This window comes from Pristis pectinata, chromosome 21 (genome assembly GCF_009764475.1).
Source record: "Pristis pectinata isolate sPriPec2 chromosome 21, sPriPec2.1.pri, whole genome shotgun sequence".
NCBI classification, from domain to species: domain Eukaryota; kingdom Metazoa; phylum Chordata; class Chondrichthyes; order Rhinopristiformes; family Pristidae; genus Pristis; species Pristis pectinata.
The window spans coordinates 36006719-36024308 of NC_067425.1; the positions used below are offsets into that span (position 1 = coordinate 36006719).

The window sequence follows — 17590 nt, forward strand, 5'->3', positions numbered from 1 at the left end:
TTCAGGAAAATAAAAAAAGATTAAACTACTTTTAAGAATCTGTTGTCTGGGTATATTATATTCAGAAAATGCTGACACCTGGCGTTCATTCCCATCTATTCACAACCTCAGCCAAGAAAAAAGGAAATGAATCAAACAAAAACAAGCTGGATTAAAAAACACAGCTGGATTTGGAACTGATGCTTCAGAAGACAAACCAAATCATAACATTCCAACATTGCAGGGAATAAAAATCAGGAATTAGAGTCTGTGGATTTACCACTAACCACCTTGCCCTATCATATCAGCACTCTTTTGCAATCCACATAACCTACATACTGCTTACTTTTCCTTTTGAATTCTAGCCCAGAAGTTGACCAAATAATAATCTTCCAAAGTTCTTGCTGCTTAAGATTACGTAGCAGTTAGCGCGACACTATTACAGCGCCAGCGATCAGAGTTTGATTCCCGTCGCTGTCTGTAAGGAGTTTGTACGTTCTCCCGTGTCTGCGTGGGTTTCCTCCGGGTGCTCCGGTTTCCTCCCACATTGCAAAGACGTACGGGTAGGTCAATTTGGGTTTAAAATGGGCGGCGCGGACTCGTTGGGCTGGAAGGGCCTGTTACCACGCTGTAAGTAAAAAAAAAATTACAAAGCTAAGCACGGCAATTGTGCTTGTGTTTTTCAAAAGTTGTTTTTCAGTTAAGAACTTGTGTTTCTAGTCCCAGCAGCCAGAGCAGCAGAGGGAAGGAGGTCCAGTGCAGTGACTATAGGGAGTTAGGAAAGAGGCTGAAAAGCAGGACCTTGAAGGTAGTAATGCTAGTCAGGGAAAGTATAGAAAGAAAGAAACAGATGAATGTGTGACTGAGGAACTGGTGCAGGAAAGCAGGGTTTCAGGTTCTTAGATCATTGGAGTCTCTTCTGGGGCAGGCGACCTGTAAAAGAGGGACAGGTTGCACCTTAACTGGAGGGGAACCAACATCCTGGGCGGGAGATTCACTGGTGCTACTTGGGAGGGTTTAAACTAGTTTGGCAAGGGGATGGGAACTAGAGCACCAGGTCAGAAAGTGGAGGGATTGAGATGAAGGGAGATGTCAGGGCCAGTAAGTCTGTAAGGAAAGACAGGCAGGAACAGGGTAATAGACACGATGGGATGGACAGAGTGAAGTGTGTTTATTTTCATGCTAGGAGTATTAGAGGTAAGGGTGATGAACTATTTTCATGCCAGGAGTATTAGAGGTAAGGGTAAGCATGGATCAGTACATGGAACTATGATGTTGTGGCCAGTACAGAGACTTGGTTGAGAGGGACAGGAATGGATGCTTAATGTTCCACCAGGGTTTTGATGGTTTAGAAAAGGTAGAGAGGGAGGTAAGGGGCGAGAGGTAAGGGGGGAGGAATTGTACTACTAATCAGGGACAATCACAGCTGCACTCAGAGGGGACATAATGGAGGGTTCGTCCACTTAGTCTATATGGTGGAACTCAAAAATAAGAATGTTGCAATCACTCTGGTGGGATTATACTACAGACCACCCCCCCCCCCCCCCCCCCCCCCCCCCCCCCCCCCCCCCCCCCCCCCGATAGCTACCAGGACATTGAGGAGCAGATATGCAGGCAGATTAGGGAAAGGTGTAAAAACAACAGGGTTGTCATCGTGGATGACTTCCTTAGTGCAAGAGGTTTAGACGGGCAGAATTTGTTAGGTGCATCCAGGAAGGTTCCTTAGATCAGTATGTAGATAGTCCAATGAGAGGAGGGGCTGTACTGGACCTGATGTTGGGAAATGAGCCTAGCCAGGTGACTGGCCTTTCAGTGGGAGAACAGCCTTCATTGGCTGGGGCACAAAGTACAAGATCACAGCTATCCAAAATAATGTTTTATCTTTTTCACTGTAATTAATTTTTAACTATCAACAGCAGTTTAAATGATGGTAGAGCTACAACAGATTGATGCAGGCAAGACAATATATGAAACAGGTCTGCTTCTGATTTTAATCGTCTATTGGCTTCTGAACAATGTAATGACTCGAGAAAAATGAAAAGATTAATCTACATTGAAGAATGAGCTGTTCCGACGCATTATAAAATTCAGTGAATGCAGACAGATGGCGCCAGTGAACTCCCGCCTCCATCTATCCACTCCCAATGCAAAGAAAAAAGGCGCCAACTATAAATAAGAGGGGAAAACAGCTAGATTTTTAAGATGCTTGGTTTGGAATTAATGCTTCAGAAAACAAACCATATCATAAAATGGTATCCAATAATTTCAAACCACTTCACAGAATACCGATTGAAAATGTCAATTCATCTCGCTTCTACTTATAAACAAAGCACAAGTCCCTCCGATTTGTCTCAATGAGATTTGTCACAACATGGAGCCCAAGCTGACAGTAAAATCCTGCTCTATCCAAGCAGAAGCTACCTCCCCTCTTATGATCTGAAACTCCACCCTCGGCGTGTTATGAACGCTTCCCGCAGATGTTGCCCGATCTGCTGAGGGTTTGCAGCATCTTCTGCTTCTGTTGGGAGATCGCACTGCACACCGCTGCCCTCCATCCAAAAGGTGCCCCGTCCGGCAGAGGCAGGGGAGACACCAGAGACTGCCGATGCTGGAATCCGGAGCAACACACAATCTGCTGGAGGAACCAGCGGGTCGAGCAGCATCCGTGCGGTCGGAACCATGCATCAGGACTGAGATTAGCAAAGGAACCGGTTAAAGTGGCAGCACGGCGCCGGGAACATGTTCCCAGGATGGGGAGTGAAAGAGCAGAAAGTCAGCAGCGCCGGTGAAGCTGGGCGCTACACTGGGAAGCAGCTTCCCGGGAGAGTAGAACCACACTATCCCGAACCGGACCCATTACAGCTCAGTAATGCAGATTGGATCAAAATGTAATTGCATTAGCACCAACCTCCAACTCTCAATGGGAGAATCAGTTCGTATTTAGATTCCAGCTGTGGCAATTCCCTGTGAACCGCTCTAGTGTAGTGGTTGCTCCGACTTCCGCCTCAGCTCAATAAATAACGCGCATTGGGGGAAAAAAAAACCTATTGGAGGGGGTGGCCTGAGCATAAACCTCAAACTTTTCACTGATGAGTCATGCGTGATGGGTGCAGGGATGGAATGCAGTGCTGGAACTGTACACAGCATCAGTCGGAAATGTTCACAGGAAAGAGACACCCAACAGGACTGCGAAATCTGTAACTACAAGACTGGTTTTTGTCTTGTCTTTCTCCACTTACAGCAGCCAGAGCAGAAGGGAGAAGCTTGCAGGTTTTTTTTAAAAACAGTTGTGTGATTGGCAAAGTGTGTGGCTATATAGCCAATAAAAGGAAGGTAGGGTAATGTGGAGTGGGAATTCTGAGGCTTTAGTGAGGAGGCGCAGGTGAGAACAGGTAAGGTTATTTATAGTAGTTAAATAAAAATACATCAAATTATAATCCATTTAATAAAGTAGGGATGCAGGATCAGGTAGCTGCATGATATGGGAGCTGGTGGACCCCATTGTGGTTCCTGGAGAGTGCAGCAAGTGTTGATTGCTTGAGGAACTCGGGCTCAAAACTGATGGCCAGGAAGCTGAGCTTCAGACACTGTGATGCATCAGGGAGTGGGAGAGTTACCTGGCTGCTGTGTTTCAGGAGGCAGTCACACCCATTAGATTAACTGCTTCAAATTCAGTCAGGGACAAGAGGGTGTGACTGTGAGTGAGGCAGGTAGGGGGATCCAAGAGGTAGTGCTGGAGGAGCCTGAGCCCTTGAGCTTGTCCAACAGGTCTGAGATTCCTGCTCCCTGTGTGGAAGAGAGTGGGGGCTGTAGGAAGGATGAGTAACAGAACTGTGGTTCAGGGAGCCATTCAAGAGGGGGGAGAGAAGAGAAATGTAGTTGTGATTGGGGATAGTACAGTCAGGGGAATAGACACAATTCTCTGTTGCAAGGATTGTGAGACCTGAAGGCTGTGTTGCCTGCCTGGTGCCTGGGCTTGGGACACCTCATCTGACCTGCAGAGGAATTTGGAGTGGGAGGGGAAAGATCCAGTTGTTGTGGTCCATGTGGGTACCAATGATGTAGGTAGAACAAGGAAAGAGGTTCTGTTGAGGAAATTTGAGCAGTTAGGGACTAAATTAAAAAGCAGAACCAAAAGGGTAATAATCTCTGGATTGCTACCTGAGCCATGTGCAAATTGACACAGGGTAAATAAGATTAGGGAGTTAAATGTGTGGCTCAGAGATGGGTGTGGGAGAAGTGGGTTTGAATTTGTGGGACATTGGCACCAGTACTGGGGAAGGAAGGAGCTGTTCTGATAGGATGGGCTCCACCTGAACCACACTGGGATCAGGCTCCTGGCAAATAGCATAACTAGGGCTGTAGATAACTCTTTAAACTAAATAGCAGGGGGGTGGGTTCAACAGATTGGAAAAGCATAGATAAAGTAAAAGGGAAGGAGAGTGCAGGAGAGTTTACTGATGTCTCCAGAATAAAGAATAAGACAGATAGTTTAGAAAGGGATAAGAATTTAACTTTAGGCAACATGGAGACAAATGTGAGAAGGGTGGTGAATACAGGACTGAAGGTGTTATATTTGAATGCATGTAGTGGGCATCACAGTTGTGGTTGAAAGAAGATCAAAGCTTGGAGCTAAACATCCAAGGATACACATCCTATTGAAAAGACAGGCAGGTGGACAGAGGGGGTGGGGTGGCTCTATTGGTTAAAAAATTAAATCTAATCTATAGCAAGAAGTAACATAGGATCAGATGATGTAGAATCCTTATGGGTAGAGTTAAGAAACTGCAAGGGTAAGAAGACCCTGATGGTAATTGTATTCAGGCCTCCAAATAGTAGCCAGGATGTGGAGTACAAATTACAACAGGAGACAGAAAAGGCTTGTAAAAAGGGCAATGTTATGGTGGTCATGGGGGATTTCAATATGCAGGTAGATTTGGAAAATCAGATTGGTACTGGATTCCAAGAGAAGGAATTTGTAGAATGCCCATGAGATGGCTTTTTAGAACAGCTTGTGGTTGAACACATTAGAGGAAAGGCAATTCTGGATTTGGTGTTGTGCAATGAACCAGATTTGATTAGGGGGCTTAAGTTAAGGAACCCTTTGGAGGCGGTGATCATAATATGATAGAATTCACCCTGCAGTTTAAGAGGGAGAAGCTAAAACTGGATGTATCAGTATTACAAATGAAAATGATGCTGGAGAGCTAGTAATGGGGAACAAAGAAATGGTGGACAAACTGAATAAGTATTTAGTGTCAGTCTTCCTGGTCCTGCCTTACGAGCCTGATTGAATTTTTTGAGGATGTGACTAAACACATCGATGAAAGGAGAGCAGTAGATGTAGTGTATATGGATTTCAGCAAGGCATTTGATAAGGTACCACATGCAAGGCTTATTGAGAAAGTAAGGAGACATGGGATCCAAGGGGACATTGCAATGTGGATCCAGAACTGGCTGGCCCACAGAAGGCAAAGAGTGGTTGTTGAGGGGTCGTATTCTGAGTGGAGGTCGGTGACCAGTGGTGTACCTCAGGGATCTGTTCTGGGACCCTTACTCTTTGTGATTTTTATAAACGACCTGGATGAGGAAGTGGAGGGATGGGTTAGTAAGTTTGCAGATGACACAAAGGTTGGATGTGTTGTGGATAGTGTGGAGGGCTGTCAGAGGTTACAGCAGGACATAGATAGGATGCAAAGTTGGGCTGAGAAGTGGCAGATGTAGTTCAACCCAGATAAGTATGAAGTGGTTCATTTCGGTAGGTCAAATATGATAGCAGAGTATAGTATTAATGGTAGGACTCCTGGCAGTGTGGAGGATCAGAGGGATCTTGGGGTCTGAGTCCATAGGACGCTCAAAGTGGCTGCACAGGTTGACTATTGTTAAGAAGGCATATGGTGTATTGTCCTTCATCAATTGTGGAATTGGATTTAGGAGCCGAGAGGTATTGTTGCAGCTATATAGGACCCTAGTCAGACCCCACTCGGAGTACTGCACTCAGTTCTGGTTGCCTCACTACAAGAAGGATGCGGAAGCCACAGAGAGGGTGCAGAGGAGATTTACAAGGATGCTGCCTGGAATGTGGAGCATGCCTTATGAAAGCAGGTTGAGGGAACTCGGCCTTTTCTGCTTGGAGCGACGGAGGATGAGGGGGGACTTGATAAGGGTATATAAGATGATGAGAGGTATTGATTGGGTAGGTAGTCAGAGGCTTTTCTGCAGGGCTGAAATGGTTGCCACAGGAGGACATAGGTTTAAGGTGCTGGGGAGTAGGTACAGAGATGTCAGGGGTAAGTTTTTTACTCCGAGAGTGGTGAGTGCGTGGAATGGGATACAATAGGGTCTTTTAAGAGACTGTTAGATAGGTATATGGAGCTGAGAAAAATAGAGGGCTGTGGGTAAGCCTAGTAATTTCTAAGGTAGGGACATGTTCGGCACAGCTTTGTGGGCCGAAGGGCCTGAATTGTGTTATAGGTTTTCTATGTTTCACTGTGGAAGACACCAGCAATGTACCAGAAATTTGAGAGTTGGGGCAGAAGTGAATGTAGTTGCTATTACTAAGGAGAAGGTGCTTGGGAAACTGAAAGGTATGGAGGTAGATAAGTAACCTGGACTGGATGGACTACACCCCAGGGTTCTGAAAGAGGTAGCTGAAGAGGTTGTGGAGGCATTGGTAGTGATCTTTCGAGAATCACTAGAAGGGAGGGAGGCAAAAGACAAATTATAGGCCAGTTAGCCTGACTTCAGTGGTTAGTAAGATGTTAGAGTCCATTATTAAGGATGAGGTTTTGGGGTACTTGGAAGCTCATGATAAAATAGGCTGAAGTAAGGGGAGATCTTGCCTGACAAATCTGTTGGAATTCTTTGAGAAAGTAACAGGCAGGAGAGACAAAGGAGAGCCAATGGATGTTTACTTGGATTTTCAGAAGGCCTTTAACAAGGTGCTGTACATCAGGTGGTTAAACAAGATGGGAGCCCATGGTATTGCAGGAAAGGTATCAGCATGGATAGAAGATTGGCTGACTGGCAGAAGGCAAAATGTGGGAATAAAGGGGGCCTCTTCTGGTTGGCTGCCAGTGACTAGTGGTGTTCTGCAGGGGTTGGTGTTGGGTCCACTACTTTTCATGTTATGTTAATGATCTGGATGACAGAATTGATGGCTTTGTGGCCAAGTTTGCAAATGATACAAAGATAGGTGGAGGGGCAGGTAGTGTTGAGGAAGCAGGAAGTCTGCAGAAAGAGTTGGACAGGTTGGGAGAATGGGCAAAGAAGTGGCAGATGGAATACAGCGTAGGGAAGTGTACGGTCATGCACTTAGGTAGAAGGAATAAAGGCGTAGACTATTTTCTAAACAGGGAGCGACTTCAGAAATCAGAGGTGCAAAGGGACTTGGGAGTCCTAGTGCAGGATTCCGTAAAGGTTAACTTGCAGGTTGAGTCAATAGTAAGGAAGGCAAATGCAATGTTAGCATCCATTTCAAGAGGACTAGAATATAAAAGGATGTAATGCTAAGGTGTTGTTCAGACCACATTTGGAGTATTGTGAGCAGTTTTGGGCCCCATATCTAAGGAAGGATGTGCTGGCATAAGATATTTTTATTGTCACATGTATATTGAAACACACAGTGAAATGCATCTTTTGCATCGTGTTCTGGGGGCAGCCTACAAGCATCGCCACGCTTCTGGCGTCAACATAGCATGCCCACAACTTCCTAACTCGTACATCTCTGGAATGTGGTAGGAAACCGGAGCACCTGGAGGAAACCCACGCAGACATGGGGAGAACATACAAACTCCTTACAGACAGTGGCCGGAATTGAACCTGGGTCGCTGGCACTGTAAAGCATTATGCTAACCACTATACTACCATGCCTGCCCTTGGAGAGGGTCCAGAGGAGATTAATGTGAATGATCCCAGGAATGAAAGGATTAACGTATGAGGAGCACTTGATGGCTCTAGGCCTGTACTTGCTGGAGTTTAGAAGTATGAGGGGGGAATCTCATTGAAACCTACTGAATATTGAAAGGCCTGGATAGAGTGGACATGGAGAGGATGTTTCCAGTATTGGGAGAGTCTAGAACCAGAGAGCAGAGTCTCAGAACAGAAGGACGTCCCTTTAGAACACTATATCTTCAGCCAGAGGGTGGTGAATCTGTGGAATTCATTGCCACAGATGACCCTGGAACCCAAGTCATTGGGTATATTTAAAGTGGAGGTTGATTGGTTCTTGATTTGTAAGGGTGTCAAAGGTTATGGGGAGAAGGCAGGAGAACGGGGTTGAGAGGGGAAAATAAATCAGCCATGATCGAATGGTGGAGCAGACTTGAAGGGCCAAATAGCCTAATTCAGCTCCTATGTCTTATGGTCTTGTGGTTAAGGCAGGGTTGCTTTGGGTGGAACAGTGGTGGCTGAGGGGAGATTTAATTAAGATTATAAAATTGTGAAGGCCCTGGAGAGAAGGACCTATTTCCCTTGGCAAAGGGATTAAAGATCGGGAGGTACAGATTGACAGTAATCGATAAAATGATTAGAGGGGAGATGAGGATAACATCTTCACCCAGAAGTGGTTGAAGAGGCAGAAACTCTCATCACATTTAAACAGTACTTGGATATATACTTGAAGTACTATGACTTTCAAGGCTATGGTCCCAATACAGAAAGGAGGGATTACACTGGGTAGCATTGTCACAATGGGCTAAATGGTCTCCTATATATTACATTTCATGTAATTTTATAATTAGCCCAGTATTGGATTGCCATAATTAAGGTCAGAGTGACTACACAACTAGAACATGTTCTGTTGATCAGAGACCACCATTATGGGCTTGTTAGAATTGGGACATGCTTAATGAACCTGACTGAACCTTTTAATGTAAAGGACAGATGATTTTCTGTCGGTATTATTTATAAAATATTTAATAAATAAGGATTAATGAGGATGTTACTGGTTGTGGAAGGCTTCAGTTATGAGAAGATGGATAGGCTGGGGCTGGTTTCCCTGCACTGAGGGGTGACCTTGTAGGGGTTTATAAACTAGAGGGGCATAGATAAGGTGAAAGGTCAGTCTTATTCCCAGGGTGGGTGAGTCTAAAACTAGACAGCATAGGTTTAAGGTGAGAGGGGAAAGATTTAAAGGGGACCTGAGGAGCAACATTTGCACACTGGTAGGTATATGGAACAAGCTGCCAGAAGTGGTAGGGGTGTACTCAATTACAACATTTAAAAGACATTTAGACGTGTACGTGGATAGAAAAGATTTCTAGGGATATGGGCCAAATGCATGCAAATGGGACGAGCTCAGGTAGGGAACTTGATCAGCATGGACATTTGGGCTGAAGGGCCTGTTTCTGTGCTGTATAACTCTGACTATATATTTTGGAAAATACTAAGTTGAAATTCATGTTATTTGAGTCAAAATAAATGAGCATATAGAGTTACCCAGATGTGACTGGTCACACCTCACAAGGATCTTTATTGGGTCCTCACCATGTTTATTAATGACTTGGATATGGGACAAGAAAGCCACACAGGAGTCTGACTATTAAATGAATGATCTGCATGACCTCAACTAACCCAGGCACTTAAGAGGCAATTAAGTGATCTTTAAGTATAACATATACTTGTATACAAGGAATGTGGGAGCCAATTTGCAAACCACTAGTTCCCACAAATAGTAACGTGAAGATGGCCAGATAATGGGAGCAAATGAAGGCAAACCAGACAGCTTCTGAAAACAGAGGGGTAGCAGAGGACAATGTGCAATTAATATGCACCTATTGCTTCCAGTGCATGAAGGAGGCCAAAGTCATGCTGTCTGCTTGTCACCAATGCCACTTGTGTTGTTCACTGGGTTATCATCTCAAGACACTTGCACTGCCCCTGTACGACAGAAGCTAGCCTTTGAGGTTTTCAAACTCTGCTAGTTATTCAACTGTCACAGATATATTGCAGGGCTTCTCCAAAGCAGTCCAGGCTGCATAAGAGTACTTCAGTGGTCTGATCAGTCATATTTCATGTGGCAGCAAGGCATTTATTGCATGCATGTTGTCAATGTGCACGAGCTGTGCAATAGGGTCAAAAGCCATGTCACCAGCAGATACTTTGTCACTTAGTGACCACCTTGTGCTATATTGTGATGGAACATATGACAGCTCAAAGCATTTTGTGTGTCAGTGGGACTTGCACTTTGAGGAAGCCATCAGACTGCCTCGTGATCTCACTCCCTGTTCCACATTCTTCCCTGAGCATCTGCAACTCTTTACAGGACCATTGCTCCAACAGAAACCAGAAGAATCTTTCTCTTCTTCCTTTCTCACCCTCAACTTCCTGGCCGTTCCTCTCCTGTGAGATGGGGCAGTGCTCACAACTGCTGCCTCTTCCACATCACTGTGGTGATGCAGCACACTTTCAGCTTTCTGACTGGAAGTTTGTGACTTGTGGTGTAGCACAGGGATCTGTGCTGGGACAGATTTAGCAAAGAAGGTTGTCCAAGGTTATTTTCCAGGGAGTGAACATTGGCGAGCATCATCGACGGGAGTGCTGGTCTGACAGGGTGAGCCTTTAGCCTAGGGTAGATTCCACTCCACTTACCTGCTTCTGTTTCCTCTCACACCGCCTGCAGCGTCTCCTCACTGGGGCAGCCGAGGAGAGCAGCACCTTGGTGGGGTCAAGCTCAGGTCTGCGCAGCAGACAGAGGTTACTCCTCTCTGCCTGTGTCCAGAGTAAAGTAATGGTTTGCTGCCGATGTCCAACAGTATCTGACGTATGACGTACGTTACAGGTGGTTTCTTGTAGTGTATTATTGCTGAAGACATCAGGAATGACTAACATTTCAACAATTGTGTGAGTCGGACAAATCCACCGCTGCATGCTTTTCTTATCCTCTGTAATGTTTTGATGTCTTTCAATTGCTTGACTCTCCAGCATTTGGTTTTCCAATCAGCACTGTAATTTGCTGTTTAACTAAATCTGTCGGCTACTCATTTCCAACTCCAGCAGAGAACATAAAATAAGAGCAAGAGTAGAGCACCTGGCTGTTCCACATTCTTCCTTGAGCAGCTGCATGTTTTCCAAACCCTGCTGAGGGATCTTTTTCTTCCTCCTTCCCCCACACGTACCTGGCCCTTCCTCTCCTGTGTGCCACAGCAGTGCTCACTTCTTCCATATCACTGGGATGATTCAGCCTGCCTTCCTCTAGGGAGCCTTCTATATTTGGAGAATTCTGTCTGCCCTGAGGGTGACAGCAGGCTTTCTTTGTGTCCATGTGAGGCAGTGTTTTCTCCGTCCTGAAGAAGACTGGGGCAATACCACCACTCCCTTCACTAGCTTGAGCGAGTTGCTTGTAGTTTGTCAAAATAACTGCATAATTACTTCAAAGGAGACATCTGTTATCCTGTGTGCTGGTACCAAATTAACTAGTACATACAACGTAATTATTGACACAAACATTTCTCACTTTCTCCCCTACATTGCTGCATTCTGCACTCCAATTAGTTCATTGACCTGAAAGAACAGCTTTGACTATGTAACTGCAGAATGCCCCACATTGTCATAGGAGCTGAGGAATCCAGTACATCAGGTTCTTAATGAAAATTAAAACACTGAAGATTCTGGGAGTCTGAAATATTTTTAAAAAACAAAAAAACGCTGGAAACATCCAGCAGGCCAGGCAGCATCTGTGGAGAGAGAAATAGTTTCTCTCTACATTTCAGGCCTGAAGACCCTTCATCATAATGGAAAAAGTGAGAACATCTGCTTTTAAGTTGCAAAGGGTGGGGAAGGATGGACAGCACAATGCGGGTATCTCTGATTGGGTAGGGTCAGTGTTGCCATGGGGTCTGCTACTGATGAGCTATCTGGTTTGATAGATTAATGAGGACAGATGGGGGGGGGGGGGGGGAAGAGAGGAAAACACAAGTGCTTATAAAAGCTGTGAAATGCAGGTTGGAGATTTACGAAATGTCTCACGAATCAGGGAGGGTCCATGGAGAGAAAAACAGAGTTAATATTACAGATAGATTACATTACAGCAGGACAGGCCAGTTCTGATATGCAGAAAGTAAGCACCCTGTAATGATTGCATTCAGCGTTAAGTCCCAAAGGCTGCGATGTACCCAGACAGAAGACAAGGTGCTCATCTTTATGGCATATTGCCTTGAGCTCACTTTACCTGCTAAAACTGTGTTGCAATAACTCAAGTCTCCTGCAAGTTTCTAATTTTACTCTCAGCTTGTTGTACAATTTGCAGACCCACAGCCTTCCTGGTTTAGTAATTACTTACTATGTCTTTAAAATTAAATGCTGTTGTTTAGCAAATAAATATGCCTCCTCATAAAGGGGATACATTTGCAGCTTATCACCACCTAATCGGTCTACTGTCATCAAACTGGAAGAAGGAATCCTCAACAGTGCTATCAAGCGACATTTACTCCCTATTACCTGCTCACTGATGCTCGATTTGGGCTTTGCCATGACCACTCGATTTGGGCTTTGCCATGACCACTCGGTTCCAGACCTCATCACAGCCTTGGTTCAAACGTGGACTGAAGATCTGAATTCTAGAGACGAGGTGAGAGTTCCAGCCCTCAACAGCAAAGCATCGTTTGAGTGACAGTAGCATTAAGGTGCCCTGGTATAACTGAAGTCAATGGGCAGCAAAGGGAAAGCACCAGCAGTTGGAGTTGTACCTCAACTACAGGAAGCTAGTTGTGGTTTACAGAGGTCAATGATCCCAAACCCAGAACGTCATTACAGAAGTTTATTAACGTAGCAGCAAAGCCACAACCATCTTCAGCTGCTTCATCAGTGACCATCATTCCATCATAAGGTCAGTAGTGGGAATGTTCACTCCTGACTGTACAATGCTCAGTACCATTTGCAACTTTTCAGCAAATGAAGCAGTCAATGCTTGCGTGCAGCAAGACCTAGACAACATTCAGGCATCCCCACCATCAATATCCTGGGGTTTCCCCATTGTCCAAAAACTCATCTGGACCAGTTACAAAAACACAGTGGCTACAAGAACAGATATTCCGTGCCAAATCACTAGGGAGAGAACAGGTCCCCTTAAGGATCAGCGTGGTTGTCTATGTGTGGAGTCATGGGAGGTGGCCGAGGTGTTAAATGAATATTCTCATCTGTATTTACTATGGAGAAAGTCATGGAAGCTATGGAATTCAGGGGAGAGAATAGTGACATCTTAAACACGCAGGCGCTCCCCGCTTTTATAATCATCCAACTTATAGACATACCATACGTACAAATGAACAGTTAGGAGACCAGTGGGATGGATTTGCCAGCTGGTGCTGGGCTGCAGGCATCTTCTGCCAGAGGGAACAGGGCATTTCTATGTGCCTTCTCACCACCCCTTCCAGCCACAACAACCTGGTTTAAGCTGAGCAAAGCTGGGAGCGTTGAGCAGATTCACGCGTTCGCTCATCGAGTCAGTGAGGCCGGCTGGCAGCCACTTTTCCCGCACCTGCTCACTCTCCTCTCACAGCTGTTTCAACTTATGAACAGCTCAGGGTATGAACAAGAACAGAACCCTGTACCAACCTGGAGACTGCCTGGATTGATATTAGGAAAGAGGAGATGCTCGTGTTCTTGAGGCGCATAAAGGTAGATAAATCCCCAGGACCCAACCAAATGTGTCCTAGATCATTGTGGGAAGCAAGGGAAGAGATTGCTGGAGCCCCATCAGAGATTTTTGTGTTTTCCTTAGCTACGGGTGAGGTACCAGAAGACTGGAGAGTGGCTAATGTTGTGTCACTTTATTTAAGAAGATCTGCAAGAACAAGCCAGGAAACCTCAGGCTGGTGAGTCTAACATCAGTGATGGGAAAGTTATTGGGATTCTGAGAGACTAGATTTATTTACATTTGGAAAGGGAAGGACTGATTAGGGATAGTCAGTGTGGCCCTGTGTGTAGAAAATCATGTATCATGAATCTGACTGAGTTTTTTTTGTGAAGTGACCAAGGGGACTGGCAAGGGCAGAGCAGTGGGCGCTGTCTATATGGAATTCGGCATGTCTCTTTACATGGTCCCACATGGTAGGCTGGTCTGGAAGTTGAGATCACATGGGATCCAGGGTGAGCTGGCCAAATGGATACAAAATTGGCTTGGTGGAAAGAATCAGAGGGTGGTCATGGAGGGCTGCAGGGACTGGTACTGGTCATTCAGATGAGAACGTAGGTGGCATGATTAGTAAGCTTGTGGATATTGGTATTGGTTTATTATTGTTACCTGTACAGAGGTACAGTGGAAAAAGTGTCTTGCATACTGATCATACAGGTCAATTCATTACACAGTGCAGTTACATTGAGTTAGTACAGAGTGCATTGAGGTAGTACAGGTAAAAACAATAACAGTACAGAGTAAAGTGTCACAGCTACAGAGGAAGTGCAGTGTAATAAGGTGCAAGGTCACAACAAGGTAGATCGTGAGGTCAGAGTCTATTTTATCATATAAGGGAACCGTACAATAGTCTTATCACAGTGGGGTAGAAGCTGTCCTTAAGTCTGGTGGTACGTGCCCTCAGTCTCCTGTATCTTCTGCCTGAAGGAAGAGGAGAGAAGAGAGTGATCCGGGTTGGTGGGGTCTTTGATTATGCTGGCTGCTTCACCAACAAAATTGGTGGTGTGGTGGAGAGTGAAAGTTGGCTAAGATTACAACAGGTAATGTGGGCAAAGGAATGACAGATGGAATTTAACTCAGACAAAGTGCAAAGTGATGTATTTTGGGAAGTTTGGGTAGGGCCATGGGGATTGTTGCAGAAGAGAGGCCTAGGGTTACAAGGACATATTTCCTTGAAAGAGGTGACTCAGGTAGAAAAGTGGTGAAGAAGGCAGGGCATTGAGTAGAAGAGTTGAGGTGTCATGTTACAGATGTATAGGATGTTGGTGAGACAGCACTTGCAGTTCTGGTCACCCTGCTATTGCCAGAGAGAGGGTCCAGAAATGATTCATGTGGATGTTACCAGCACCAAAGGGCTTGAGTTACAAGGAGAGACTGGATAGGTTGGAATGTTTTCCCTGAAGCGAAGGAGCCTGAGGGGTGACCTTATAGATATTTATAAAATCATGAGGGGCATCGATAGGGTGAATGGTCACAGACTTATTCCCAGGGTAGGGGAGTCTAAAATTAAGAGTAGGAAGGGAAAGATTTAAAAGGCGCCCAAGGGGCAGGTTCTCTCTGAGGGTGGGTGGAACAAGCTGGCAGAGGAGGTGGGAGATGCGGGGACAGTTATGACATTTGGGCAGTTCTGTGGACAGGGGGGTGTGGAGGACGTGGGCTGGACACAGGCAGGTGGGGCTGGCAGCTCGGCCGGCGTGGATGGGTTAGGCCGAGGGGCCTGTGTCCGCGACTGAGGGGACAGGGGAAGGGCAGCAAAGACTCGCCAGACCGGGCCCGACACCTCATTGAGGCGGAGGCAGCGGACTGGGGAGGGCAGCTTCCCTGGCTGAGCCGCCCTGGGGCGGGGCTAATGATGAACCAGCAGCCGCGCCTGCCCCCGGTCACTTCTGCCGTTGTTCACCCCCTTCACACACCGCCCCCATCCTCCCCCCCCCTTCACGCACCGCCCCCATCCCCCCTCCCTTCACGCACCGCCCCCATCCCCCCCTCCCTTCACGCTGCACCCCCCATCCCCCCTCCCCCCCTTCACGCTGCACCCCCCATCCCCCCTCCCCCCCTTCACGCTGCACCCCCCATCCCCCCTCCCCCTTCACGCTGCACCCCCCATCCCCCCTCCCCCTTCACGCTGCACCCCCCATCCCCCCTCCCCCCTTCACGCTGCACCCCCCATCCCCCCTCCCCGCTGCACCCCCCATCCCCCCTCCCCCCCTTCACGCTGCACCCCCCATCCCCCCTCCCCGCTGCACCCCCCATCCCCCCTCCCCCCCTTCACGCTGCACCCCCCATCCCCCCTCCCCGCTGCACCCCCCATCCCCCCTCCCCCCCTTCACGCTGCACCCCCCATCCCCCCTCCCCCCCTTCACCCCTCCCCCCCTTCACGCTGCACCCCCCATCCCCCCTCCCCCCCTTCACGCTGCACCCCATCCCCCCTCACGCTGCACCCCCCATCCCCCCCTCACGCTGCACCCCCCATCCCTTCACCCCCCATCCCCCCTCCCCCCCTCCACGCTGCACCCCCATCCCCCCCTTCACCCCCCATCCCCCCTCCCCCCCTCCACGCTGCACCCCCATCCCCCCTCCCCGCTGCACCCCCCATCCCCCCTCCCCCCTTCACGCTGCACCCCCCATCCCCCCTCCCCGCTGCACCCCCCATCCCCCCTCCCCCCTTCACGCTGCACCCCCCGTCCCCCCTCCACGCTGCACCCCCCGTCCCCCCTCCCCCCCTTCACCCCCGTCCCTCCTCCCCCCCTTCACCCCCCACCCCCCATCCCCCCTCCCCCCCTTCACCCCCCACCCCCCCTCCCCCCCTTCACCCCCCACCCCCCCTCCCCCCCTTCACCCCCCATCCCCCCTCCCCCCCTTCACCCCCCATCCCCCCCTTCACCCCCCCCACCCCCCCCCCCCCCCCCCCCCCCCCCACCCCCCCTCCCCCCCCTCACCCCCCCACCCCCCCTCCCCCCCCTCACCCCCCATCCCCCCACCCCCCCTCCCCCCCATCCCCCCCTTCACCCCCCATCCCCCCTCCCCCCCCATCCCCCTCCCCCCCTTCACCCCCCATCCCCCCTCCCCCCCTTCACCCCCCCTCCCCCCCTCCCCCCCTTCACCCCCCACCCCCCCTCCCCCCCTTCACCCCCCACCCCCCCTCCCCCCCCCATCCCCCTCCCCCCCTCCACCCCCCATCCCCCCTCCCCCCCTCCACCCCCCATCCCCCCTCCCCCCCTCCACCCCCCATCCCCCCTCCCCCCCCCATCCCCCCTCCCCCCCTTCACCCCCCATCCCCCCTCCCCCCCTTCACCCCCCCTCCCCCCCTTCACCCCCCATCCCCCCCTCCCCCCTTCACCCCCCATCCCCCCTCCCCCCTTCACCCCCCATCCCCCCTTCACCCCCCATCCCCCCCTCACCCCCCCTCCCCCCTTCACCCCCCATCCCCCCCTTCACCCCCCCTCCCCCCCTTCACCCCCCCTCCCCCCTCCCCCCCCCCTCCCCCCCCCCTCCCCCCTCCCTCCCCCCTCCCCCCCTTCACCCCCCCTCCCCCCCTTCACCCCCCATCCCCCCCTCCTTTCACCCCCCATCCCCCCCCTCCTTTCACCCCCCATCCCCCCCCTCCTTTCACCCCCCCATCCCCCCCTCCTTTCACCCCGCACCCCCCCGTCCCCCCCTCCCTTCACACTGCATCCCCCCCCCCCCCTCCCCCTCACCCTCACCACCGACCGACCCGCACCGCCCGCCCCAAGGGCGCTGTCGTCGGCGGCCCCTCCCCCTCTGCAATCACCTCGGCCCCGCCCCCACTCACCCGCGGCGAGGCGAAGGGAAACGCTCCGCGCCAAACGCTCGGCAAAACTTGAATGGAGCCCGCCCTCGGCTCGCTGCACCCTCCCGATCCCTGATTGGTCGCAACAGAGCCCGCCCTCTGATTGGCGGCCTCTCCTGAAATCTGATTGGTCGCAACAGAGCCCGCCCTCAGATTGGCGTCCGTTC

The 17590-nt window shown here is 49.4% G+C and overlaps 1 protein-coding gene across 2 annotated transcripts in view; it reads right to left on the bottom strand.

The window, feature by feature from the left end:
• The window catches only part of LOC127581133 (schlafen family member 13-like), a 36031-nt gene extending 18592 nt beyond the window's left edge, over positions 1-17439 (bottom strand). The window contains exon 1 of one of the 2 annotated variants that reach the window (XM_052035152.1): positions 17406-17439. The gene's annotated coding sequence lies outside the window, so the exon portion shown is untranslated. Of the gene's footprint in view, positions 1-2887; positions 2945-17405 lie in introns of those variants that run through there. The other variant, XM_052035153.1, reaches the window with a different exon arrangement.
• Between the last annotated feature and the right edge of the window lie 151 nt (positions 17440-17590).